We start from the raw sequence: 21,984 nt of genomic DNA on the forward strand, positions 1-21,984 counted from the left end.
AAGTGATGCAACATGGGCAGACGACTTTCCCATAAATGACTGGAGAGTAAAAATGATAAACAACAAGGAAGGGAGGAGGAGGAGACGGAAAAGGGGGGCAGGAGGGAAAAGATATGATGTATACCATGGCCTGGGATTAGTTGAAATTGAAGAACCCTGCCACCCAGATCCATCGAACAAATGTTACTCAGACATGAGTGCAACAGCAAAACAAGCCACGAACAAGAGCTGCTAGGTTTACTCTCTCTCACCTAAAATACTTATACCTCAAGTGCCCTTGTCGGATGCCCAATATTTAGTTCATCTCATATTGTGTAGGATTCGGAGCACCTTCCAGTCACACACAGTTACAATAGAAATGCTGCAGAACGAGAGAACCTGCACGAGTAAGCCGCAAGGAGGGATTTGCATCAAATAACCATTTTTTGTTATCAGAGGGACACGGTTCGCAGATAACAAATGGCAGGACGAGAATCACGTGCAAGGCAGAAGCATTGCGAGGACTTACTGAGGAGAACTTTCAATGGGTCAAAGAGACATTCACTCCAATGTGGTCCCAGCATTTCGTGAAACTCACATGGGTCACTGCCACCGAGAAGCCCATCAAAATTCAAAAAAAGATAGAACACGAGCTCTGCTTCCATGGCGAAGGGAAGGTATGAATGGGATCAAGCACACAATGCAACAAAACAATCATCCCGGATATGAAAAAAGGCACAGCAGCACTCATGGACATGTATTGGGTGTGTGGCAAGCAAGCCTACCTGCATTTGCTATCATCATGGAAGGGCACCTGCGCCCGGGCCACTCTGCACTCAGCACTGATGGTGATTCCAGAAAGCCATATCCGAGGGGGGAAAGAGTCGGCTGACATATCGGCACTGCCCTAGCCAGCAACAACAGAGCCCACCACCTATGACATCCTGTCTGAAAGTGAGCTGCGAGACAGTATCTCGCAAAAAGAGGTCATCCAACTAGATCTCGAGCAAATCATCATAACTGCTGGCAGAGATTCCAGACAAATACAGGCTTTTTAACTCTGCTGAAACTTTCTTTGCTTCCCTCCTGACACCAGAACTTCAGGCACGGACAAATGCCAAATGGCTGCAAATCGCCCGCTGGGAACTGATCCAATTGGCCAACAACACTGAAGAGGGATTCAATGTGATCAAGGTGGAACTTCATACCCTGCGCCTAATGACAATGCAGAACCGGTACGTCCTGGACCTTCTCACAGCAATGGACGGTGATGTTTGCTGAAAAATCGGGAGCACATGCTGTACATTTGTACCTTCTGAAGACGCAGCTAATGGGACCCTCTCCCACGTCATCTCAGCAGTACACAGCCTGGGAGAAAGGATGCAGACGGAAGGAGGAATAGAGCCGAGCAACTGGTTCAACAACATTTTTAATTGGATAACATTCTGGTTCAGCATCATGATGAGAATTTTTGTTCCAGTCATTGTGTTTGTTTTGCTATTTTTCTGTTTGTCAGTTGGGCATACGATGTGCAAAATCTATACCTAGTTCAACAATGATGATGGTAACAATGGGCAAATTGACAACGGTAGCAACTATGATAGATGCACAAATACAGACAGGGGAGTCAAATCCACCAAAGTACTGCCTGACAGCTATATATCACCAGCATGGGGACAGGGTAGATAACTTATACCACACCACAATTAAAGAGCCACGTGAATTGCAATGATACAGGGAGGTGTGGGTGGATCTGGATGGGGGAAATATACATGACATGCACACCTGATGAATACCCCAGGAGAGGCCAAAGCCTAAGAAGTGCCTGTAGGGCCTGGATGCCAATCAAAGGGACCCCAGCAAGGGATGAGGCAGTACAAGAAGCAGAGTATTATCGGAATGAGAAAAATAAAAAGGATTAGTTTGGTACTTTAGATGTAACAAAAGGGGGGAATGTGTGGAGTGAGGGGTCATTTGGGCCCCCTCACACATTCAGCACAATGTGGGCCAATTGCTTGTGCAATAGTGGGGGACGCCTCCATTGCCTGTATGCGAACATTAGCACCAAATGGGGCTATTGCGGGGGACACTTGGCTTCCATTTTGTGCGCCCTCAACTCCATCTTTGGACTAGGCCTCACTTCGATAATACGACAAGGCTTCTCTCCCCTCTGCAGCGCCGCGGTCATGGCCCCCACCTTTTCTCACTCTGTCTGAAAGCCCCTTCTCATGGATGCGCCAGAGATAATTGAAACAAATACACAAATGTAGCATCTCACTCTTCCTCTGAGATCACTGTCCTGTGTGTGAACCGGCTTGAATCTTGCCTTGTAGCTCATCTATCTCCACAAACCCGCCAGTGTCCTCTTACCCCCGCTGTTGGAAAATTACTGCCATTATAACCGTGCCCTCCTAAGGTATTCTCTTGATGTACCAGAAGTATGACCCTGCTGTGCAGCCCACCCGAGTGCCCCCTACTAAAACCAGACCTCTGTCGCCATATATTGCACCCTAGAACTAACAAATGTCAGTGTGTCCCACAATCTCTTTGATGCGCACAGGCCCGCCCTATGACTAAGGTTAGCACACCAATCAAGACCCATATAAGTCCTAATGAATAATGGTATAATCATTTTGCATGCAATTTATAGGTTTGTAAGATTTACTCAAAGGTATACTAATGATTATTGTTAAGTGTGTGTCTAGTGGTAGTTTATTCATGCTAGCTTAGTTAGTGTCCGCCATATCTCATTGTGCCCTAACCCTGACCCTTCCTGGACACTGGCAGCCGGACCACGGGATGTTCACCCTCCCGCCAACTGGGCAACCAATCCAGACGAAGCAGCGCCTCCTAGGACATATGTATCAATACTGTCTATCCAATCCTACGCTGGTCTATTACCCTATGTTAGTTGCGTCATCCATGACGCGGTCTTACTTTATATTGTCATGTAATTGTAATGTTTGCCAGTTCTCTGGTTGCCATCTTTATATAAAGCAACTAAACCTTGCAACCTGTTCTCTTAGTCTCATTCCCCATTTGGGTGTCTTATATTTTTTGGGCATGCATGTGTAAGTCGGGGAGTGAGCCTTTACACTGCTCACACATTTTGAAAAGTGTTTGTTTTCAAGACGCAAGGTGGCTGATAGCAATTTACACATATATTATCAAAAGCAAAGAAGATATGGAGGTCCTTTGAAATAGGTGGAAGAAAGACTTGGAGTTCTGGAAGGGTTATGATTGCTGATGTGTAGTCGAACATACCAATCATCAAACATAATGTAATTTAAATTACATAGGATAAAACTACTCCAGAGGTAGCAAACACCTCCAACCAAAGTAGCAAGAATGTACTTGGGCTGTTTGAGCATGTGCTGAAGGGGCTGCGGGTAAAGAGGTTCATTTATACATGTTTGGTGGTCATATAAGGTGATACAACATTATTGGCCAGAGGTGTTGTCTTGGATTAATAAACTAGGGCGACAGATGGGTAACGGTGAACCCTAACTTAGTAATGTTTGCCATTGTGTGAGCGAGAGGCTGAACCACTGAAAACATTGCATACCGTTCAGCTTTCACTTTTGGCACCAAGAAACTGTCTAGCACAGAACTAGAAGAGCGCGAGCCCGCCAAATAAAGGTATATGGATCAGAAAAGCAAAGGAACTGTACCCGATGGAAAGACTAAAAGAATGGCTAAACGACATGGTTAACAATCTGCAGTTGGAATGGTTTACTTTTTGGTCAAAATACCAGGATTAGAAACTGAAGCTTAATGACAGGATGAAATTTGCTAGAGCAGACATATTTTGGGGTCCCAAAGGATATGGACAGTTTGCCCAATCAGGAGAATTGACAGCAGAGAGAAATTAAGTTTGGATAAAAAAAAAAATATCATGTCCCCTTATGCTTGTTCACTAAATGTATAAAATGTAATAAAGAGATAGTGGGGAAAAAGGTGAATGGCAGAACTCAAACCCCGACCCAGTTGGAGGTCGACTCCTGCTTATGCACAATGGGGCCATAGTGCCAGGTGAAGGTATTCGGGCCTGCTCTTATTGCTGCCTTGCATACTTTTGAACTGTCACACCCTGCACTTCCTCCCAGGAGGCCACCATCCCTCAAGTAGAGTGACCTTTGCCACAGAAGATGCCACTACAATCATTTGCCAGATCTACCTACTAATAGTGCACACTGACTACTGCTTTCCAGATTTGGGACCACCATGTGTAATAAACAGTGTCTCCTACTGTCTGATTTTGACAGTCCAGTCCAGATATTTCAACACAGAACTTTTCACATCCAACCTCTGCCACCTCTCCTCTAGTGAGGCTAGTTTCCAATACAAAAAGCAGCATAATATTATGTGCTTGGTGAAACTGAAATGGCTTCCAACAAGAAAACCCGTCTGACATGAAATGGCTTCCAACAAGAAAACCCGTCTGACATCAGAACAAGGGAATCAGACTGCAATCTCAGGAACAGCAAGCCAAGCACAGCAATGCTGCAAGATCCCCCTTACCTGCATGCAGTTGCAATGGCCACCAAAAAGACAGACTGCTAATCCAGGAATCGTCAATCAACCGAGTCATTCGGATCAAAAGGGAGAGACCTGCAACTCCCTTAGCACCATAGGAAGATCCCAAGGAGGAACTCCTACATACACCACAGGCCTGGCGAGCAAGAAACTCTTCACCAGCCCGGACAGCAGCTGTTCACAACGTGAGCCCAGGACCAATGGCTCATGAAATGGCCTACTAGGTGCCAACTGAGCCCACATAGAGGAAACTGTCGAGCCTGTATCACAACATTCCTGTAGAAAGTACTTAATCATGAGAATGGAACACAGAAGTGCCTGCATACACTTTTCCACACAGCAGAGTGCCAAGTGCTTCCAATGTTTATCATGAGCCAGTCAGTCCTTTTGGACGGCCAAACGATAGCTGCAGAGTCGGACTTTGCCTGCACAAACTTTGCCTCTCAAATTCCAAACATCCTAAAAAGGGCATGCTGGAAACAGGACCCCTCAATAACTCCCCGAGTGGACACGCAGAGTACCACAGAAACCAAATTGGAGCCATGGCCAGCTCCATTGGCAGAGCATACAGGACCATCTAAGTACCCCCGATGCCACGGGCCTCAGCATGGCTGCTCAGTGCATAGTGTATTTCCATTTTGCTTGCGCCGCACAGCCAAAATGGAAAGAAATGGTTATATATGAAAACAAATGCATGCATCCTTGATGGCGCATCCAGGAGAGGGCACTAGGGGCGCTTTTATTTTTTTCACAGTTGACCATTTCGCCGAGCGGGCAAAATGGAAAAAGATGAGCACATGATGGTAGCTCGCCAGGTGCACCTTTATTTATTTTCCTTTTTCTGGGGCAGCCAGGGATTTCATGGGCTTGGCCCGTGGTGGGCTCCTAGAGCCAGGTCTGCACCAGCCTTACATGGACTTCAATTGGATCTTCCACCCAGGAAAGCCATCACCAACGTTAAAAAATACATAGCCAAAGCTCCAGCCTTGTATGTCGTCACGGTGGTTGAAAATAACCGATTTGTGGTGGTGAGGGCAGGGCCATTGAAGTATATGGGCGTGTACGGAGCTTTGCGGGTAAGTCAGCTGATTGTAAGGCATGCAACACCCGCCAAAAGCGTGTGAGTTGAGAGCTATGCATTGGTTACCATGGATTTCAATGTTGGAATCTAAACACACCCGATTTCAATGGACATGGAGACTCAATAGTATGAGAGGAATGAGTTTCGAGCATGAAGATTTGGGACCTCGGAAGTAAGCAATGCAACAAGGAAAAAGCTGGTGGTAAATGTGTCTGCTCCAACTCTCAGGCACGATCAAATAAAAGCTGGTGGTAAATGTGTCTGCTCCAACTCTCAGGCACGATCAAATTAGAACTCTGGGCACATTGCTCGCTTTACCACTGCCTAAGGGCGCAGGTTGCGGCTGAAGCTGGGGCATAGCTCAGAGACGCATATCGCCTGAACCTAACATGCAATTCAAGTGACGAGGAGGCGGTGGAGCGGTGCTAGGGTAAGTTTCTCTGATGGGAAGACACTACCGTTAGGACAGCCAGGTACCACACCTCCGTTGCTCATTAAATGTTAAAGTTGATTAATGCTGGTTTATTGGGCAAGTAAAACATAAATATAGGCGTCTTACTTTAACTGTAAATGACATGTATAAGTGTTTGTGTTGTGTACATCCGATTTCAACGGACCACATTGGGGTGGTGGGGTGAACTGCATCCTTTCGCTGAAGTGATAATGTGCATGTTCTGCTGAAAAGCTCACTGGTATATTGCCTTATAGACAAGGCATTTATATTTTCTGTTGTATATGATCATGGGGACACGTGATATAGCTTTTAAATAGGATTGTAATGCAGTACTTTAGTCTGATTGTTTCCGTGAAATGATATGAGACAAAGTCCCAGAAAAATGCATATTTGTGCATGACGAGCCAATGTTGGATATTTGTTGCCAAGGTGGTATGGAGCTCTCTGCACCTTTCAATGAAACTAAAATAATATTCAGCAATACCATTGTCCTTTGCAGAAGCGTGGGTATAGATGTAAAGACACGTATTTACGGCATGTCCCTTGTTTTTCCTTTTGTTAAGTTTTGTCCAAGTTTTATATTTATTGTACAATGACCGGAAGGAATCAAAGCATTTCAATAATAAATATGTTTGTTCTGAATTGAAACGTAACCCTGCTCTCCTTTCCAAAGCTTTGACGGGTAGCCTTGACACAACTGCTTAAAGAACATTTTCTGTACATGGTTCCAATCCTCCTGTACACATAGGACATTTCTGGCCATACTGTAGTTACCCAAGTCAAAAAGGAAGATCTTCCTGGAATAATTCTGGAGTCATCTGGTGACTCCATCCTAGAGTCATCCATGGCTAGTTCAGGGAGATCATCGGAAACCATCCTGAAGTATGTGTATAGGCCAAAATATTTAATGAGGACTCTAGAGTTATCACAGAAACTACTCCAGCATGAGTTACTTCCAGTAATGATCTTGTATTACTCCAGGATGACCTCATGACAACTTCAGGATGGGTGGGGATTCCTCCAGGATGACCCCCATGACTTCCGGATGGGTGGGGGATTACTACAGGATGACCACATGACAACTTCCGGATGGGTTGGGGGCGTGAAGAGTACTCCAGGATGGTTCCATGACAACTTTAGGATGGGTTAGGAATTGTGAATGATTATTGCAGACAACTTCAGGGGGAGTTAGTTCATGATACTTCCAAAATACTTAGGAAAAGGGTTTTGATTACCCAAAGAATGTATCCCTTTTATGCAAGACGGGTGATATTACTACAGGGGGAGTCTAGTTAGACTTATGGATAGTGTACTGGAAAACTTCTTAGGGTACTTTGCAGCCATCACTTTCTATCTTTGCCTTCTATGCTAGAGCACTCAAATGTCGTTAACTAAGTTTGCCGATTTAGTATACAAAACTACAAATCCACCCCACAATGTCACAAACCAACCGGGAAAACTCCCTCATTTCAGTTCTCACATATGGCTAACATGGCATCACAGACAATAAACTCTGACAATTACAAGTCACTGCACTAAAATACACATTTCAGTGGCCTAAACAGAATCCGTTAAAGGTCTACCTGCAAGACAGACTGCCGACAGTCACTTCACCCAATATGATGATGTTAAAAAGGATATTTATACCACACACACTATCACCACTACAGTGGTTCCCTGGCAGATCTGAAAGAAAGGGGGCATGTTAGGGCGCATTAGTAGGCTAAAGTTTGGAGAGCGAGCAAGAGAGTTGTGATGTGCTTTTGGCAGCTTCAGTTCAGTTAACACTGTTCGCTGAGCTTATTGGTGTGGTATCCTGTTGGAGTCCATCGTGTGCTATTGTGGAAGGCCCTGTGTGCATTTGTTGTTGCAGTGTGGTGAATTGCGTGCGGGTTGCTGTGGTTTAAGCGGTATGGTTGTGTTTGGTTAGGGTTTGTGTGAAGAGGGGTGAGGTTTTAGTAGGGTTGCTTATTGGCATTGTTGTCATGGAGAAACGCGCACTCGTATTGTGTCTCCTTCGAGATTTAGACAAAATGTCTTCCTTATACCGATCTAGTTTATGCAAGACAAGGCTCTCTCTCATCTCTCTGTCCATGTGTTGCCTTTGTTCGTCTCTACAGTTCTATCATTGTTCTTCTTCAGGCCAGCCCCTACATTCCAGTCTGTGCCTGATGCCGATTGGTCCCTGCAGACCTATCTCGTTGTGACCTATGCCCATAACTATAGCTCTGTCCGAGTGTGACGTGGTACAGTTCACACCTTACCAGAATATCACAATTCTGGTCAGAAACAATTCATTTAACCATTCACCACAACAAAGAAAATACTCGCTGACCCCACCAGAAATCATAGACAATATCCAATAGCACAAATACATGTACCATTTACAAGTTGGCACCAACCTACAAATTCACCAGATCAACTATATAGTTCTACACAGGAGCATGTGAGCTACAATTACGTTGTCTATTAGTAGCTGGGGCTGACGTAGTGGGGCTGTTCCAATTCCATTGTTTTAAAAAATTGAATCTGAATGATTGAGCAGGAGTGTGGGAACGTGCAAGTGTCACCTCACTGTCTAAACAGGCATGACCATCATACTGTAACAAGGACACACTGTTGAGCTTGTCAAATTAGATCTGTCTGAGAAAACATTTGTAGCAAAACAATTGACTGTTACTTGATCGTCCAATATTTTGTAGTTGTTGCACAGCGACATCTCTGGGAACTGCAACATTACATAGAGACATCCGCCAATTTACTGCTGTGTCTTTCAATTGTCCAGGTGAGGTAACAGATGCAGGAATGAACAACACTAGCCACCGCTGCCAAAAGACTTAGCGTCCTAAACCTAACTGCAAACAGCCATTATTAAGTTTGGGAATAGTCTGTTTCCAACCATCAGCTTTTACAATATAATTCTCGTTTTTTTCACTGCATATTCTTCTTGTAGTTCACGCAATATTCGCTTCACATATTGCACCAGTAGCCGCTTTTCCTCTGCATCACAATAGGTTTTGATGACTGTCAAATGTTTTCTGTGTTTTTAATACACTGTTTGGCTGCAGGTATGAAGAAGGCAAGTTAACACTTAAAAATGTTACAATCAATACAACAGACTTTTTGGTTGAGCTGTACAATGGGGTAAGTGACTCCCCTTAAGCACAAGCCTATCTGTCCCCTTGGTTTCATTTTTGCTAATTATTGCGCTCCGTGGCACCCCCACCCCCCTTCCCACCTCCCCATACAGCTGCACAAATATACTCTGACCTGGACAACAGTCCCCAAGGGCGTTCAACCCATAGCGCTTTCAGATAATCGTAAAAGACGCTCTACAAGTGCCCAATAAGAGAAATCATGTAGACCATCTATACTTTAGAGAGTTACTGTAGTGGAAAGAGATGCTGTAAAATAATGGTGGGGAATGTGCAGCACTCCTCTGTATGTGTGAAAAAAGGGAACGCCTCTGCGTAGGGACATCCGATGTACTGTCCTCCCCCAAACATCAAATAGATAGACAAAAAAAATATGTTGCTTAGCAGCTGACTGGAAAAGCCTACGGCTCTGAAATGCTTTTCTTTACATGTCTCTTCTACTTTCACCAAGACCCTCTATAGGTCATTTACAATTAACAGAATGGCCAAAGGTTCAAATCCCCCATCCTTTCAAATACACAGAGAATTGTTGGAATCAAAGAAAAGCACCTTAAAGCGTGCCATGATTTGAATTGTTGCCTAAAAGAAAGAAAAAAGAAAAAAAAAGTTAATTTAGTATGTTCCAAGTACCCAAAACCATTAATTTATAATCGGCTTGATATGGATGTTCCTGCCTATTTGTGAGTGAACTGTCTCTTGGTGCTTGGTAACTACCTCCAAGACTTCCACCCATTGTGGCTTCAACTAGTTCTATCTGCTCGCTAACAAAATTAGCGCTGGGTGTTCTGGAGAGGCAATACCTTCTTAACTGCACAGCTCTGGTACCTAAAATTCTGCAGTCATTTTATGTGTGTTCCTTAAAAGACCTTTGGAGAGTCCCAGCTTGCAGACATTAAGATGAACAGGAAATTATAAGGACTGGAAATAGTAGGGTATGCAGGAACAGAACCCATGACAAAAGTGATCTTTACTGGGGGCGCACTAAGTAAATATTACACCTTAGCAGGCGGGCCTTTGCTAATATGAGCCAGGCACTATCCTCCATAAGGGTAAGAAGACCCCCCCCCCCCCCCCCAACCTCCAATAAGAATCGCTACTGAGCCATAAATTAAACACTACAGCTGAAATAGTGCAGCATGCATGAACAGTAGAAATATCCAGCAAAAAAAGTAAACCAAGCCATGGGTAGATTTTGCAGACACACATGTGCTGCAGACTGATACACATAGATACCTATCTGAGGAAGGAATGGACCTATTCTTGTGTAACATTGTGCCGGGATTGGAGCAGCAATGGTGTTAAAAACCAGGGAGGAGCAGCCACTTGGAGCGTTTATCTCCTACTTGGCAGCTGTTTGAAAGCGATCAGACTGATGAACAGTCATTGCGTGAAATGCGGAAGGGAAGGAATCGTCCCACCAACGAAAAGGGGTCTCTGTATGCTGAACACCTAGGTTGACTTAAAGCAGTGGTCTTGAAACTGGGGGCCCCGGAGGATGTCTGGGGGGGAGGGGTAGGCGCACGAAGCTCTTTAAAACAAAATTATGGGGACTATAGAAAATATAATGCAATGGTGGGGGGATCAGCATAAAAAGATTTGAAAACCACTGCCTTAAGGGAATAAAGTGACCTCAGACTTTTCAAAACAGCAAAGCAATTAAAAGCACTTCTTTCACACCCAGGTCAGAAAACACCTGCTACCGCGCCAGTCCTCTGTTACACAAGGCTGCTTAAAAATCTGGAAAAGCAAGAAAATGTCTCCAAGCTCCACAGCATCTGTCAGGGACTCAGGTAGGCAGAGACAAGGACAGGTTGTGCGCAGGGGTGTTGTCGGCACTGTTGTGGGCACTGGTGGGGAGAGACAAATAAAGATGCAACCATACAAAAGGCTGCTTTGCCCCATGTGTAGGAGAAAGAGGCTAAAGACTGCGTTTCCCAGCAGCCGGCGCCGAAAGACTACAAACCCCAGCATGCCCAGGGACATTTTGGACCAATCAAAGACCAGGAAGGGCGCGGCCGCCCCATCGCGCATGCGCAGAGCCCCGAGCACGGGGCTTGCGCTTGAGACTCCATGCCGACAAGACGTTTGGACCGGAGCTCCTGCAAAATTACACGCGAGGGGCCCAGCCCCACCCGAGCACCAGCCCGGCCCCTCGCCCACACGAGATAAGTACTCCTCCTTGCTAAGGGCCCAGGGGGATCGAGGGGTAAGTGCGGGGGGGGGGGGGGAAATCGCTTGCCCACCCAGGCCCCTGCACCGCTAAGAAAAGCTAAGTGGCCTAACTTCGGCGCTCAATGCGCCGGCGGCATTCTTTTGGGATAAATTAACCTGTGCACGGGTGATTTTGTCTTTTGGGGTTTTTCCGCCTCTTGGAGACCATAGCAGACCCGTAAGGCGAAAACACAGCACCGGAGATACCTACCACAGTTTAAAAGCACAAAATGATCACGAGGGTCTGCAGGAAGACCGCTTGTGCATTTTCGTTCACGTTTGCAGGGGTCTGTAAGAAGATCGCTTGCGTAGCATAAGTGCAATAGCACGATACCGGCCTTGAGGGGGCATTTTAGTGTGTGTGACTGTGAGAGTGGAAATTGCATGAGGTGAATGCAGACAATGACAGAGGGCATGTTTTAATGCTTGTTAATTTCTTTTAGCCTGGAGCTTTTGAGAACAATCCTTCAGACGTGCCAAGGACGCGACTGCTTTTCAACGGACAAGACACAGAAGACCAGAGCTAAGTTGCATGCTAACTCCTGTACTGATCTGATGATTTAGGGTTAGGGAGTGTGAGAATGTTCTCATGTGCACATTGGTGCTTATGTACAAGTAGTTAGTAAGGCTGAGGACACCAGAACAAAAGTGCGCAGCAACCAATCTTTCCCTGCAAAAACCCCATTCCCACCCATAACCTCTACCTCACCCTCAATCCGGTTTACCTAATTCCCTCTACCTATCCAACCATCGAGACCCTAACCCTCCTTCCCTGCTCTGGTCCAGGAAACCCGTGTAAGCCCTGACTTGCGGGCTCCACGACCAAAGTGGGGGTGGTTGGTACTAAGTCGCTCCTGCGCCTTGGATTCTGGACTTCGTGACAGCATCGAACGAGCATGAACTGTACCCATCATTAGAGACACTGAAAAAAAACCACCATCATAAAAAGCATTCACCCCACATCATCATAAACCATGATCAAGACATTTTCAAATTAACGATGGTGATCACTAGCCCTGGCAAGCATTGAATAAATACGTTTACAGGCAAACTATCTTCATTTAACTGCTGAGGTGCAATGGTTGGAAGAAAAAATAAACTGCAATGAAAAACCTCTGGGTACCTTATCAACCTATACAGAGAATGGGACATATACATACAGTAATCCGAGTACCTGAAACATACATTTCCATTTATTAAATCATGTAGCGATTTCCCCATAGTGTTAACATAAACTAAACAGAGATGGAGGGAATTAGAACACTGTCCCCCACGGCCAAAGGCTGGTACAACTTCGCCCTACTGTGAACTGGGGTAAACAAGCTCACTATATCTCCTTTAAAATTAATGGCGTAAAAGGAATACAACAGCTCTGCCTCACAGGAATAGCATCTGAAACTTCCAACAGTGAAAAAAATAATATTCAAAAGCATTACAATACAAAACTACAGTCTTTGAATGCCAGACAGTTCACTTTCTATGGAGGGCAGCTTTACAGAACCTCTTTAGGGGTGCTTTGACATTAAACTAACTTGAGAACAGAGTACCGGTCCTGTACACATTTCACATTACACAAATCTCAAACTGATGCATATACTGTAAACAATCGCCCTCCAGCTTGAACAAGGTGGGTGGGGAGTGGTGTTGAGGCTCTCCTTTAATGCAAATCTCTATCAGTAGCTGGACAATTAATGGATGCCACTTAGAGAGTGGCATTATGTGTTTTAACTTTTTTTGTTGGCTGGTGTTCAATGACTTAAGTGAAAGCAATGATCAGGCCGCAAGCAATGTTAAGAGAAATAAAAAGATGGGGGGGGGGGGGGGGGGGAGGCATCGGTCCCTTCTTAATGAGGGCTTGGATGGCCAATATCTGCAACCATTCTCTGTGCGCAGAAAGACAACAGCAAATCTAATCTGGAGCTTTTGTTAAGTAAAGCCCAAAGCGCCCTGCGCCACCAGAAACAGGAATCAAAGAGTGCATTCATCGGGACATTTCCACCATCCCCAGCCTCAGACTACACCTGTGCAGCACACGCCATAGCACACGCCATACCACACAGCAGGTCAAACAGTCTGCCACACACTTCAAAACATAGCCAGCTTTCATGCCAGCCAAACAAAACAGACTCTTGGTACCCCTGCTTCAGAATTAAGCAATATTGAAGATGCTGCGAATGTCGCACACACTTCCCATGTGCCACACATCGACAATCCTCACACAAGGGAAATCAATGCCAGCAGGCACCTGTGCAGCAGCATGCAGCTGTCTGGGCAACATATTGAAAATTACAAGCATAGCGGCACCATGCCCTTTATATACAATCAACACATTCTCACAGCGGTTAAGAGACACTGCAATGTTCTTAAGCAGACAACCGAGTCAAATCTTGAGTATCGCTGGGCCCGTATGACTCTTTCCTTCACAGCAAAGCACTGGCATGATTAGCTTGTACCCACTGAATGTGCAGATGTGTACAATTTTTATATGCACCGCACACATAGTAACGTCACAAACAAGGTACCGCAACCACGTGGAGAAGGTACTACTTTGAATAAATAAAAAAAAAGAAAAATACAATGATTTGGCAAAGGTTTGTCTAGTACATTAAGCTTCCGCTGCTCAAGCCCACACGTGCACTATCCCCCAAGGCCCGGGGAGGGACTAAGTGCTCTTACAAACTAGCAATCAAAATATGTAACATAATGGTGGCAGCAAGATAGTAATTAGGTTTTTCACCTTTTTAAAAAATATATTTTTTCTTGATAACAAGATAGTCACTCTACAGCAGTGGCCTTCAAACTTTTTTTACCCTGAGCCCACCCCCCTTATGAAAAATGTACCTGGCTTGGGCCCACCTAAACACATGGACTCCAAAATGTTGATCGGTTGTGACCTGTTATCGTGCGCTGGTATAGAATGGTGTCCCAAATGAAGGTGTGGGTGCCAAACACTACATTCTTTCAAAATCATTACTTGCAATAACTCAAATTAGAGGACAAATATTTGTAAACACAACATTCAGAAGGTGTTGCTACAATACAGAGGACTTGACTAAAAGCAGTGCATGATATTTATTTCCGACAAAAGAAAGCAGACAAAATTGCTGGCCTACATTAACGTTTGACATGCAACTGATGTAACAATTGGTTTCTTAAGTACAACTTTCAATGCAGTCACTTGCAAGTTGGACAGGGGCATATTAGAGAACTAGTGGGAAGGGTGGGCCTGTCTTTCAGCTGCCAGCCCGTCACTATTGGGTTCAATTTTTGCAATAGCCAGCCATAGGTTTTCTTCCTCTTAGTATTTAGACTATGTCCTCTCGAAGAAGAGAGTTTACATCCAAGCCAGCATCTCTGCAGCCTCTAACAACTTTTGGCCAGACTTTTCAAAACCTGAAAGGAGCTGGCCAATCCTGCTACAGTCTCCACCTCTCCTGTTCCCTCCCAGGCCCTTTGCACAGCACTGGCTTCTCACTTCACCACTAAAACTCAGGACATCATGTCCACTCCCTCCCCTTCCTGCCACTCTACCACCCAAGGCCCCTCTTTGGCCACATCTCCTACTCCTTTCTCTGCCTTTCCCGTTCACCCCAGACAATATTTCTAGACAAGTCTGATCTATAAAGTATCATCAAAGCAGGTGCTGCCCTGCTCTTCCAGAACCATAAAGGACCACATAAGACACCCTTGATCCAGCCTTAGCCGATTTCTGCAATCACTCTTGCCACTGGCACCTTCCCTTCCCCTTAAAGAACTTCCTTGGGCACCCACTTCGTAGGAAGCTCTCCGCCGATCCTTCCTCTCCGGCAAACCTCCATCACTCCTTTCTTAGGCAAACTCCTGGAAAAGCTGGCCATCTCCCAGATTAATCTACATACTGATTCTGCTGGTTGCCTCCACGACCACCAGTATGGCTTCAGGGCAGCCAGCAGCACAGAAACTGCTCTCCTGAACACGCAAAGACTTGCTCTCTAATCTTGACTCTAACCTTCCTTCTGTCCTCATTCTCCTTGATCTATCCTCTGCTTTCGACACAGTCAACCACGCCATCCTGCTCAATCGCCTCCGAGACAACCTTGGGATCTCCAGTCAGGCCCTGACCTGGTTGATCTGCTTTCTCACTGATCGACCCTCCCAGGTCCAACTTGGGCCTTTCCTCTCTTCAACTTCTCTTTCTACTTGTTCCCCAGGAGTCTAAGCTCTCTCTCTGGCTCTTCAACCACCATGTGGCACCTGCTGCATCTCCACATTCCGCTCTAACTTTCAGTGTTATGCAGATGACACCCAGCTCTCCTTCAGGCTCCCCTCAGCCACTTCTGCTCCTTCTCTCATACCAGTCTGCCTGTCCGAAGTTCAGGTATGGTGTGCCTCCAATGATTTCTGCCTTAATGACAGTAAGACTGCGATCCTCCTCATTGGGAGACCTGCTCCCTCCTTTCCTCTCTCACTCAGGCTGCCCACCCTGGGACCTCTACCTGCTCCTTCCTGTGAAGCTACGGACCTTGGGGTATCTTCGACTCCACCCTCTAATACATTTCTGACATCTCTAAGAAGTCACACTATCAGCTGCACCTCTTCAGAGGTATTCTTCCTTTTCTCACTTTCCCCCAGAAGCTCACTGTGTCCAGGGCCCTGGTCCATCGCTAGGCTCGACTACTGCAACAGCCTCTTTCTAAATCTGCCTGCCTCTACTCCCGATCCTTTACAATTTAAGCAGAAGAGGACTGTGAGACTTATCCTTCGCCTCAAGCCCAGGTTTCTCATCTCTCCACTGGCTCCCTGTAGCTGCAAGGATCAAGTTCAAGACCCTTTGCATCGTCCACAGGGCTTTCTGGGGCCGGGGACCGCACTACGTCCAACTCTCTGATGGTCAGACACTTCTCCAGGCAGAGAGTGGGGGGTAGATATCTTTCCTCTGCTGGGGCCTCCCTCTGGAACAGCCTCCAAGTCTCGCTCAAACGTGAGCAGGACCACCTCCGGATCTGAAAGCAACTCAAGACCTTCCTTTTTGCTCCCGCTTTCTCTCCTTCCCTTGTCCCTGCTGATGTCCCCCACTGGTCTCCTGGCCACCCACTGAACTTGGGGTCCAGGCTCCTGCATGTCCAGTTGCCATTGCACTGCCTCTGGGCCTCCCAAGCACTTAAGGGTCTGTATCTGCAAACCTACAGGTCCCTTACTCTCTGCACTTATGAACCACTTACCGGCAGCACTATTGAGCTACCTGCACTTTCCCTTCCTCCTCAACCCCCTGCCACTTCCCCTCACCCCGCACTTGGGCGATCTGAATGACAGAAGGCCTAGTAAGATTGATGTTTGTCCTCCCTTCCTTCCTTGTCTTGTCATGCCAAGAAACGGGTGTAAAGGCTCGTTAGAACTTAATGGTATGATACAAGTCATTATAAGTGATCCGACCGCGGCTGATTTTGCAGCGGACGGAATGTTCGCATGAGAAAGGTTCTCATGCGAACACACTTGCATACTACGGGGGCTGCAGGGGTTTCCCCCGCTCACTATACTGTAAAGTATAGTGAGCGGGGTGTTGCAAACCATTGGTGGTAGCATTTTTTGGTCGTTTTGTACGGTCAGACTTTTTTTTTCCAGTCCGATCGTACAAAACCACCATTGAAGGCTGCAAGTGCTGAGAATGTAATCTCGCAAAGGCACGAGGTGCTGAAAGGTAACAGTACATTGACTGCACAGTTGGATAAAGTTGGAAACGCTGCAGACACATTTTACCAAAATCGACCCAAAGAATTTAGAATTGGCTCTCCAGTAGCCGGTCACTTTGAAGCTCCATTAGTTCCTCCTGGAGGTGTATTGGGAGGTTGGCCCCTCCATCTGCTGGGAAAGGCTGAACCACCCAGTCAATGACATTACAATTGTCCTCTGGAAAGAGACTGGTTCTGAGATGGTTTCCTAACAGTTCAACAACACATGAAAGATCATACTCCCATCTCCTCAAGAGTATCTGCTTATAATGGAAACGCATCAGTAATGCCGACATCAACCCTCCTACTCCAAAGCTCCAGCTTCTTCTTGAATGCTCATATTTTTTGCGTTTGTAGCAAATGATGTGGTTCTGTGCCTTGCAGAGAGAGGTTTAGAAAATGTTGCTTTTCAAAGATGTCGCCATGGTAAGCTAACACTACAAGCCAGCGTGAATAACAGAGAGGCTCTTCTTTCATCTTGCCTCAATACAGAAGAAAGGGTCTCACTTTATTCCCGAGTTCATAAATGCAATTTAAAATCTTTCCCCTGGAGAGCCACCTGACCTCTGTGTGAAACAACAAAGCATCATGTTCAGCTCATAAATAACAGACGGGCTCTTGTGGGGTGGAGCTTGATAAAATTTACAATCCAAGTCAGCACCTCCGAGTTCATTCCGAATGTTGCTCACAGGTAAAGCTTCCCGGTGTATCATGCAATGTGTCCAAAAAATATGTGAGCTACTGCCAACGCTTGCTTTTAACCCAGCTCGAGCACCACACATTGAAGGAGCACCATCCGTGCAAATACCAACACACGCTTCCCACTTTAGGCAGTGGAACTTAGTTATGTCAAAAAATTCAGATGCAGTTGCTCTGGCCTGAATTGGTTTACAAAATAAGAAATCCTCCATTATTTATTTTCCCTGGCAGTACCTCACATAAGCAATCAAATTAGCTTCTTTTGAAATGTCAGTGGCCTCATCCAACTGTAGGGCAAATTGACTGTTTCAAGCGTGGTACAAATTCTGTACTGATAGAGGACAGGTCAGTGATGCAGTGGAAAATTGTGGTATCAGACATGGAGATACATCTCTGCTGTACCGTCAACAAGCATTACCGGGTTGACAATGAGAATTGTTGGCCAAATCCCTTTCTCAGCATCTGTAAAAGGATTTTTGTTTTTGTCCAGATAGTAACTAAATGTGGTAAGAAGCTTCGAAAACATTTGCATGTACTGAAGACACATTTTTACAATGTCTTTTTTATGCCTGGAGGCTACCGTACAAAGAACTCCCTGGACTTGTTTGCTAAATCGCTATGTTTCGTTTCCAAACACCACCTTCAATTTGTTGGCTTAAGGCTGTCGTTTGCTAACGTAGAGCCACAAACCACACACTGCAGCTAACTTCTCCAGCAACTGCGCTCCATGTGAACCCAAAGTCCAAATAAGAGACATATTTCTGTTTTTGGCATTTCTTTTGTCGGTTTACACCCTGCCTTCTGCTTTTCGTTTGAGATTTCTACCATCATTGGGCACTAGGAAACGAGATATTCAAGCATTTTAAAGCCTGGACAAAAATTGTCTGTAGCTGTTTGTGTGTTGGCTTTAAAATGCAGAACTATGACTTACTGCCCACCCTCCATCCCCACACTCTCCCGCTCATTCATTAGTTAATCAGGGGGTTAACCCCCCCCGACCCGAACCATCCACCACCACTTCCCGCATCAACACACAAATCCTCCCAAAATAGCCCAAAACTCACCTCTGCCTCCTGCAACGACTCTGCTGGGGCTCACAGAGCAGGTCAGTCCCTGCGTGCACACGTGTGCGGGACAGGTTTGACAAGTATGACAGTTTATTTAGAGAAACCGCTCCGTGCAGTCACAGAGCGTTCTAAATCAATCCCCCCCCCACCCAATCGGTGCAGTGAGAAAAGATCTTTTCGCTTAGTACCAACGATCCATCTCAAAAAGGAGACATCTGTGAAAACATTGCAAACCCACACATTAAAACCATTTCAAGTTTATCTAAAAAAATAGATAAAAAGCATTTTTTTAAAGATTTAAAATGGAAAATACCAAATGCAAAGATTCAAAAGGAACCATGTGAAAAGCTGGCGGGTGGGGGGGGGGGGGACTTTCAAAAAAAGGGCCAGAAAGACAGGCTGCATTAAAAAATAAAAAAATACAAAATAAATAAACTCATTGATACAAGTCTCAGAAGACTCCCTGTTCAGATCATGAAGATCTAGTTCACATTTTTTGGAGAAGTGTAGTCCTGGACTAGGACACCTGGATGCGCACTGCACAGGGCCGATACAAACCTTAGCACTTCTACTCATCCAATGGTAAGGGAAAATAAATCATTATCTGCCTGAGTGACAGGGTCAAGTGCTTCACTGGATTTTTCTTGCGGGGACACAGTTGGTTAGGTAGATAGACTGACGGTTGGAGCAATGCTGCTGCAATGAAAACAAACAGTTAGTCGAGGATACATGGGTACGCATGAGACTTCAAAATTAAGATTTGATGCACATGGGCTAAAACCAGCTCTTGAGTGTTAGGCATCAGCTAGTAAGCAGGACTTAACAGTGGGAAATCAGGAAAGTACACACAGTGCACTGTAAATGCAACGCCCACATGAGACGTGAGCTTTCAGTACCACCCCAAACTGGACATGAGAAAGGAATAGCCTCAAAAATAGGTTTGAAATTCCTGATTGGGACTACTAACTATACCTGCAAAATTACCCCACCTTCACCCACAGCAAAATACAGTTGTTTTTCAAAAAAGTCATCCTTACTGTCAGCAAGTCCTACGGCAGATGTCAGGATTTTTGATGGTGCGACTGGGGACTTTGCTGTGCTAGATGGGATGATGAAGCCAATTTGTGTTCATGCAATTGAAAAAGTACAATAAAAGATTATAGACATACCAGATTGACCTTACCAATATTTGTGCACTACTCTGCCAGTGAGTACACATCCTCCCCTAAACACACAAAAGGGACCTAGGATGCAGAGTCCTGGGGGAAATCACCAAAGTTCACTATAGGCCAGTCCACCACAGTTGGCAGAGAGAACAGAGAGCAGTCAGTGCACAAAGTCACAGAAACAAAAAGATAGAGTCAGAGAAAGAGCATTAGCTTGTAATATTTTATCCCTTCTATTCCCCGTCTATCATAGTTGAGAAGTTCAGCCTGCTGGCATTCCCATTACTCATCTACATAGCTTACATAGAATCCAACACAGTAGTGCTTAACCCACCAAGCTAAGATTTGGAAACATCAAGTAATAGCCATTTAACCTTTACTGCATTTCGGTGACAGTGCTGAAGTAGCAGCAGACTCTCCCGTGCCAGACACGAGGGCCCCTGGCTTCTCTGCAACATATGGAGCCCCATGCAAGCGAAGGCCCGGCACCCATAGCAGGAAGATATACATGAATTCTATTTTAAATCACTTCTATGGTAATGTTGCACCCAAAGTACTGTTGGCAATGCAGTGATCCTTAGTACATCAAGGGGTGCATATCGCTCTATAGTAGATAGCTGCTGTGTCGGTGTGAGATAAGTGCAAAAATGACTTAAAAAAAGTGCTAGAATATGCTTTAGGCCAGTGATGGGGCATTTCTGCCTCTGTAGTGAAAATGAAATAGTTGGCACCCATGAACCCAGTTTAATTTCCTAATAACTGCTGTCAGCACAACGGAGGAATTTAATTGTGATTAACCAGTTTGACAAACATACCATCTTCATAAATATAAGCTGTGATAAAACACAAAGCAAGGGGCACACAAATACAGTATTGTTATGGTGCTCCGACAAAAAAAGAAAAATACTATTTCAAAGAAAACTAGTGAACACAAGTTTCAGCAGCGTTTGAGTTTGGAAATTACTTTTTTCCTAAGAACGTGTAAAATGAATATTTTAACAATAATGTGCCCAGCATGTAGAATGGCTGCTTTCAACAGTGATGCGCCCCCTCCCCCCCCACAGTGATGTTCATGGCCCATTGATTCGCGTGGTGTCCCTTTCAGGACAGAAGTAAACAAACAGGATGAGCAAACGGACAGGAAATGCACGAAGGACGGCTGGGGAAAGGAGCACAGCGAAGATTAGGCCACCAAGCACGCAGCTTCCCACTGCAAAGCTGGGGGCTTGGTAAAACCTGGTCAGGGTTGAGGCAGGCCGGGTCCCATGATCCAGCCAGATATCTGGTGTCGGATCTCGGACCCAGCCAGAGCCGGCCCATGGACCAGAGGGGAAGCCAAAGCAGGGGGACCGATGTTGTATGATATCCGGCTCCAGCACATCAGATTGTTGGAGCTCAGCAATGTGCTGTGGGGGAGCCAAACATCATACAAAACCAGCAATGCGAGCTTCCGTCCACTCTCGCCTCCTCTCCCCTGTGACCCCCAAGGTGGGGCATAGAGGGAGAGGGGTGCAGGGGGACCAGCATTGCAGTTATCCAGCCCCCCTGCTTGTTTCCTCTCCCCTCTTGTCCTCCTTTGTGGGTCCACAGGGGAGAGGCGAACAGAGGGACTGGGAAAGGCCTGAAACGCTTGCTTCTCTGCACCTACTCCAACCGTGGTGTGGGTGAGCCGAGTAGCCACATCCCTCACCGGCCAAGGAGACGCTGGCGGCACCAGCAGGAAGCAACAACGCAGCCTAGACGCGAAATCCAAATGCAGGTAAGCACACATCAAAGCTGCCCTTATTTCTAGGACAAGCCCCATCACGTTGCATTGCCTGAGCATGTACATGGGGGGGGCCAGAGGCTCGCCATGCACAGTTAGGTGAGACTAAAAATAAAAGTTATTCTATTTCCTCACCGTCCAGGATTACGCCCCCCCCACCCTT

General features: G+C 45.8%; 1 long non-coding RNA gene across 1 annotated transcript; it reads right to left on the bottom strand.

The window, feature by feature from the left end:
- Nucleotides 1-1,392: 1,392 nt before the first annotated feature.
- LOC138488787 (uncharacterized) lies at nucleotides 1,393-21,955 on the bottom strand. The gene is made up of 4 exons (XR_011274717.1): nucleotides 19,928-21,955; nucleotides 19,449-19,586; nucleotides 9,755-9,784; nucleotides 1,393-9,112 (listed from the first exon to the last, which is right to left on the bottom strand). It is a non-coding gene; the product is annotated as an uncharacterized lncRNA (long non-coding RNA).
- Nucleotides 21,956-21,984: the final 29 nt, after the last annotated feature.

The sequence above is a fragment of the Ambystoma mexicanum genome, chromosome 9 (genome assembly GCF_040938575.1).
Source record: "Ambystoma mexicanum isolate Mex_15411 chromosome 9, UKY_AmexF1_1, whole genome shotgun sequence".
Classification (NCBI taxonomy): Eukaryota; Metazoa; Chordata; class Amphibia; order Caudata; family Ambystomatidae; genus Ambystoma; species Ambystoma mexicanum.